Here is a 6,438-nt window from a genome sequence, read left to right on the forward strand (position 1 = left end):
GGTGTACGTGCTTTTAAAGGACAGGCAAAACAGTGCCCCCACTAAGCCAGATAATTTTTGCAAAACTGAGGGACAGCGAGATGTGCTATTCTGCCAGCAGATCTGAGGGGTCAGCAACCCATGAGACAGGATCTGCTGCAGCCAGAACATTGTGTCTGATTGCACCATTAATGAGCGCCTGTTCAATATTTCTTTTTCACCATATTGCTCAAGGCATGGTACCAAAGCCTTAGTAATGGTGCCATTCAAACCCTGTGGTGGAGACAGAATTACTAATATCTATAACACCCACCACTGTAGTATCACAAATACCCATTTGTTCATTAATTTTCAATGCCCAGTTCAGAAGCTTTAGCATTATACAGCACTTTATTTGATCAGGGAACAATATTGACTTCCGTTGCAAGCATAAGCATCAGCACCTGAAGTTTGGAATACAGAATGTAAGAAACACACTTTCTTAAATGAGCTGTCAAACTGTAAAAACCTGATTAATGTCATATAGGAATTAAAGCAGAACCAAGGACAGATTTTTATTTTTCCAGGGCAAGACACAGCTCTAACCATCTCCTTCCTCAGCCCTTTGTCTCAGACAATACACATTTGCCAATTTCTATACCGAACAAAGCAGGGGGCCTGTAAAGCTTGGATCCATCCCAGGGCAGATCAATCCTGCACCTTCAGCAAAGAAGAGTTCTGAGCAAAAAAGTGTATATGATCATTCAGTTAAAGGTGTAAGCCTCTTGGCTGTATTTTGCTGCATGGGCAACCTTGATTTCTAGTATTGCCCAATGACTAAGAACTTGATTTTTTTAAACATTAATAAAAAAAAAAAACCAAACACAAAATGGCATGACCATTATTTCCTAGGTTTATAAATGCATGTTGAAATCCTAGAAATGCATTTTTGTTTTCTCTCGGTACCCCAGCACACAGGAACCTGTGTAATGGTCTTGAAGATATCTTGAAGACATAAGCTAAAGGACAACTTCCACCAGAGTTTGACCATTGCCCTGAATATATGACAGGATCTCTCTGTGTGCATGTTTGTGTACGTTTGCGTGTGTACGTGAGACACACACACACACACACACACTTTGCCAGTGGGTTTCAGTGCTATTTGCTGACACCAGAAAGGATGAACCAAAGAAATACGTGCTACAAGAGGCCCACGCTCTTCTGCTTTTCCTTCCAAGCTTGACTGACTCTGTTCCACCCCACTACAATGTTCCTGTTTTGATTCTTCTCCATCAGTGCACTCCTCAGCCCCATCCATTTCTCCCTGCCAGTCAAATCCCTTCCTTCCTCCCTTCCTTGCTCCCTTCCTTGCTCCCTCTTTTGGGCGAAGAATCCCCATCCCAGGCTTCTTACCCAGCTACAGTTTCCCCTTTCTTATTCTCTCCCCCCCCGCCCAATCCTTCTTCACCAACACCCCCTTACTCTACAGCCTCCCTGTCCCAGATGAATTCTCTGCCTTGTCCCTCCTTGCCCAGACAGCCCCAGCTCTACCCCAAAGCTCTCCTCCTAAAAAGCCTCTCAGCCCACCGGGGTCCCTCTGTAGACCCTTCATTCAGTTCCAGTCTTCTGCCTTGTCTCATCCTAGCTCCTTTCCCCTGTCCTACTGCCAGACTGATTTTCCAGTCAGTCTCACATTGGTGAACCAGTTCTTACTCCTCTCTCCCAATTCCCATTCTCACCCTCCTTTTCCATTAGCCTCCATCTCATTATCAAGCTTGTCATCTTCGTCTTAGCTTCATCAGTCTCAGTCATCCCTTAAAACCTGGCTCCCAGTCTCCTCTTCCACAACTGCTTTACTGCTGGCATGTGGATGGGTTGCCAGTGATGGAGAGAAGGGGCTCTGAAGATTTTGGTAATAAGCTCTGCCAAAAAAAGCCTGCAGCAGGAGCTACAGAAGCAGTCCAGTTTTGTCCATGTCATCCCAGGCCTGAGTGGCAGCTGCTGCTGGCAGGTGCTGTCCAGACAGACATCTTAACCTGACCTTGGACACCTTAAATACCTTAGCATGCCAGCTACACAAATAAAATTCTTTTGCTTACAACTTGAGATACAGAGTTTGAGCTCTGGTCCTCAGGGAATGGCAGGCCAGGCCTTGGGGTCAGAGACCTGGTATTTATACCACTGTAAAACCAGCCAGGACTATCTTTGTCCTTCTAATACATTACTATAAAACCTGATAGAATTATCACTTATTTGTCTGTACTTATATTAGACTCAGAATAATCTGCTCCAGAGGATGTACAATCTAATTAGACACACACCCCCCAAAAAAACCCCGACCCCCCAAAACTCCAGACATTAATGGAAGTGCTATTGCCTTAGTGTAAGTTACTACTATTGGACATACTCAGTGAATGCTAATACTTTGCTCTGCAAGGTCATTTACACAATGCTTTGAAAACCCCCTGGGGTTCCCTCCTAAGCAAAAGCTGAGAACCTTGAAGTACAGAATAATGAGGTCCCACCTGAACCAAAGAGCTCCCACACACGTGTTTAGTTTGTGGTGGAAAAATGCCACTTAGATTCTCTGCATTCACCTTCCCTTTCACCATTACAGCTGAGCTAGGGGAAACAACTTAGGACTTCCTTTCCCAACCAGCGAGCTATGCCCACGTTGGAGGTGAGGCTCAGCAGAACGCAGGGGCCAAAGTGGACAAGTTCTGCTGGGGTCTGTGCTCTTGTTCCTGGAACTGGCAGTAGGAAAAAGCGGCAAAAGCATGGGGAGCTGGGATACGGGAAAGGAAGTAGCAAAGTCTCTGGCTGGTGGAAAGCTGAAATGGGAAGCTGTGGGCAAAGGTGGAAGTTATCCTCTGAGGACAAGGGCAAGCAGGAAAAGTGCTAAGAGGCTGGCTCCAAAAATGTTGGTTAGCACTGGCCTTGAGACACTGGCAGCTTGCAGCAATTAATGTATTCCATTACCTCATGGTTTTACGCTTCAGATGCAGATTAATAGCATTCATTCAAAGAAAGAATTACATCATCTGCATAAAATCCTTTCCAGTGTCATACAGTGTTCTCTGGCTTTCTGATTATTGCTGGTCTACTGGGTTAATGATAGTGTTTCAAATTTTGTTTTTCAATTTAAAAAAATAAGTCCTTCAATCCTCCTTTCAAGCCTGTTTTGCGAGAATTCTCTTAGTGGAGGAGGGTCTCTGCATCCAAATCTTTCTTTTTGTCATCTCCACCTGCTCCTCATGTCTCCTTTGCTGCATTACTTTTGTGCATTTATACCATTCTCCTCAAACCTGCTTTAGCAAAGTCTCCATTGTGGCTAACTGGGGTGATGATTAGCCATGGCAGTGAGGTAAGCTAACACGGTTGCTGCTGAGGTGGTGTAGCTTGGGCACGGAGCCTTGACCGATGCTTGTAGGTCTCTCTCTCTTTCACTAGAGGCCATGATTTCATATCTCCTACAGATTCATGTCTTAAGCAACTACGTGCCCTTCTCATTCCTGCGTCAAACCTTCTGCAGAGGCCTTGTGCGTCTTTAGCCTTCATCCTAGCAAGGATCATCCAGAGGCAGGTTGCATGCTTGTGGGACCTTTTTTTGAGGAAAAACTGTCACTAGACTCCTGCATATCATTCTGTGTAGGCAGCACAATCTAGCCCTCCGTTTTTTTGATGCCATTGCCTTACTAAACGTAAATAATCTCTAAAGATAATAGGGCAAAGGAAATAAGACCAAGAATATTCCTTTGGATAGAAAAAGTCTCTCATATACTCATGTACAACCTGATATATAAGTACCGCTTGAATTTTTGAGAAGTATGGTCTTTTCTCAGCTTTTTCACAAAGCTTCTGTTAAATACCAGTTGGATTCACATGCATGTGACAGGAGGACAATGTACCCAAGAGTATATATAAAAAGTGAATCAGCGAAACAAATACTAAAGATTTTATTACTTTATTTATCTTTTAATATTTCAATCCATTTCTAATCTGAAACATGCAATTAAGAACATGTTGTGCTATCTGAAACAATAGGCAGGTTTACATATAGCTGTCAATTATCACAGAAGGTGCTGGGAAACATTCTGTAAAACTCTGTCTACTCTATGCAAAAAGCAAATCACAGCTGCAGCTAAGCAAGCAACATAATAATAATTACCCTGAAATCATCTGCTTGAATTTTCAAATGAATTCACCATGAGCAGGCTTCGGCTCAAACTGCGTTCCTTTTCTGGCAGCTTTCTATCAGTTCAATAGCACAGGCTTTTGCAGAAAAGATACTTATAAGACCCTAGAGCTGGGAATATTTTCTGGGTGTCTGATTTTTGTTCCCTGCTGTGGCTGCTAGGCATACTGTATCTAAATAAATGATAAAGCTCTGCGTTAGAAAGAAGGGGTAGAAAACTCTTTCTATTATTTCCATTAGAAAGATACTGTCCATTTAGAAACACCTCATTTCCAACTTGAGCTTTCCTTAGCTAACGTTGTTCTTTAGCATCAATGATCTTTCCACTGTTTATCCAGTAGTTATACACCACTCCCATAACCTCTTGCAGTCTAGGTTTTGACAAGGTAAACAAGCTAAACTCTTCTGGTCTCCTCGCACAGAAAGTTTCTAGATGATCAAATGAAAAGAGAAAAAAAAAAAAAAAGCAGACCTGTATCCAGACCTACATATGGAGGTTTCCATCAAATGTCTGCCACCATTCAAAAAACACATAAATTCTTAGTACTGTTCTGTACTGTTGCAGGAAAACAGATTGTCCCAAAGCTGCAGAGGGAGGGAAAAGACTGTGCTTTCTAAGCTTTTGGCAAAACACCAACACAACCCAGTGCATGTAAGGCCTATTTTTCAGAAATATTAATCACCATCAACCCCCATTGACTTCAGGTGGAGCTGAAGATGCTCAGACAAGGCCCTTAAAAGCATGATTTGGCTCTTGAGGCAGGTGTAGAGTGTGTCTATGTTGACACGATATTCTAACGGGGCACCTCATGTCCTCAGGCACATTTAAAATCGAGAATGGTGGCAATATTTCACATCCTTAGAAACCTTTTTCCCTCTTCCAGTCACTTCAACTTCGCATGCTCGTTCTTGGAGTGAATCACAAGTACAGCACTTAATAGTTGTCTGCGGTCAGAAACTGTCTGAAGGAAGTATTTTCTGACCATTTGACAATGTTGACTCATCTACACCAAATCCTCTGAAGAGACTCTGATTTCAGAAAATGTCCAGTCGTTGATTGCTATGTGAACTCGTGCTCTCAGAGACCTTTCCCGCAGCCAGTGCTTAGGCAATGGATGGATGAAGTGTGGATGTATACACGTGAAAGTTTGTCTTAGGTAAGGGAGTAGATGGGTCACTGACATTTTCAGTAGGTTTAGACAGTGCAATAGATGTGCTAAAGAAAATAGTGCCGAGTGGCATCATCTGACTGTCTGATATTAATGCTGGAAGAAAGAAGGGGGTTAGAGCTCACAAAAGGGAGAGGAAAACTGCTGCGGTCCATGTTGTAGGGTCAGGTCCAGAGAGAAGAGGCTCTGTGTTCCCGAGAGCACGGCCCCAGAAAGCACTCAAGAATGTCCCAGTATGATGAGAAAACTGAGGCATGATATGGCACATAGACATGTTACTGTTTTGCCTAGATCTGTATCTCTCTTGCACTGCCTAAAATAAATAGTATCGAGGGGGCAGTAAGGCAGGGGATGGGGCTGTGGTCGGAAACCTCATGCAAAGGCTGCAGTATACGCTTCAGCTATCATGTGTCTCTGAAGAGGCAGTGTGCCAAGAATACCCACAGAACTGGTGCTCTGGGAAAGGGTTTGATTAAGCCATCAGGGAGTCTCTGAGACCTGACACCAGTCTCAGAATCTGCATCAGTGAGAGCAAAGCATTACATGGAGGTCAAGTTCAGCCCTGACGAAGATTTGAGCTGGCACCAAAGACAAATCAGCTACAATGTTTTTGCACATAGATTTGGCGCTCGACTCCAAAACTCCTGCAGAGCTGGATACCAAGGTCTCAGTTCTCAGAAGGGGATGCTCAGAGAGGGTCTGTACTTCGGGAACGTGTCTAGAAATCCAAAGCCGTGAAGCAAACATGCAACAGACTGGACCAACTCACACGCGGAGGAGGGAGAGCAGAGCTAGGGCTACTGCACCAAGCTCTCCAGAGCTCACCATGCAGACTGCTGGGGGGATGATGAACTGAGTCGCTAGCCTGCAGCCTTGCAGCTCCCTGGGAAAGTGGGAGACCCTGTGGTTTTCAGGCTCGCTGGTCTCAGTCACATGGAAAGCCCCAGGATGGGAGATGCAGGGTTTCCAGCACCCTCCCTTCTCCAGCAGCCTGCCAGAAACTCAGTGACCCCAACGGTTTTCCCTTTCATGGAAAATGTTGAAATTTAGGTTTCATTCCAATTTGGAATGAAACCAGATTTTGCTATATCAAAATCCTGCGCAAAATGAAATGAC

The sequence above is a fragment of the Phalacrocorax aristotelis genome, chromosome 2 (assembly GCF_949628215.1).
Source record: "Phalacrocorax aristotelis chromosome 2, bGulAri2.1, whole genome shotgun sequence".
NCBI lineage: Eukaryota > Metazoa > Chordata > Aves > Suliformes > Phalacrocoracidae > Phalacrocorax > Phalacrocorax aristotelis.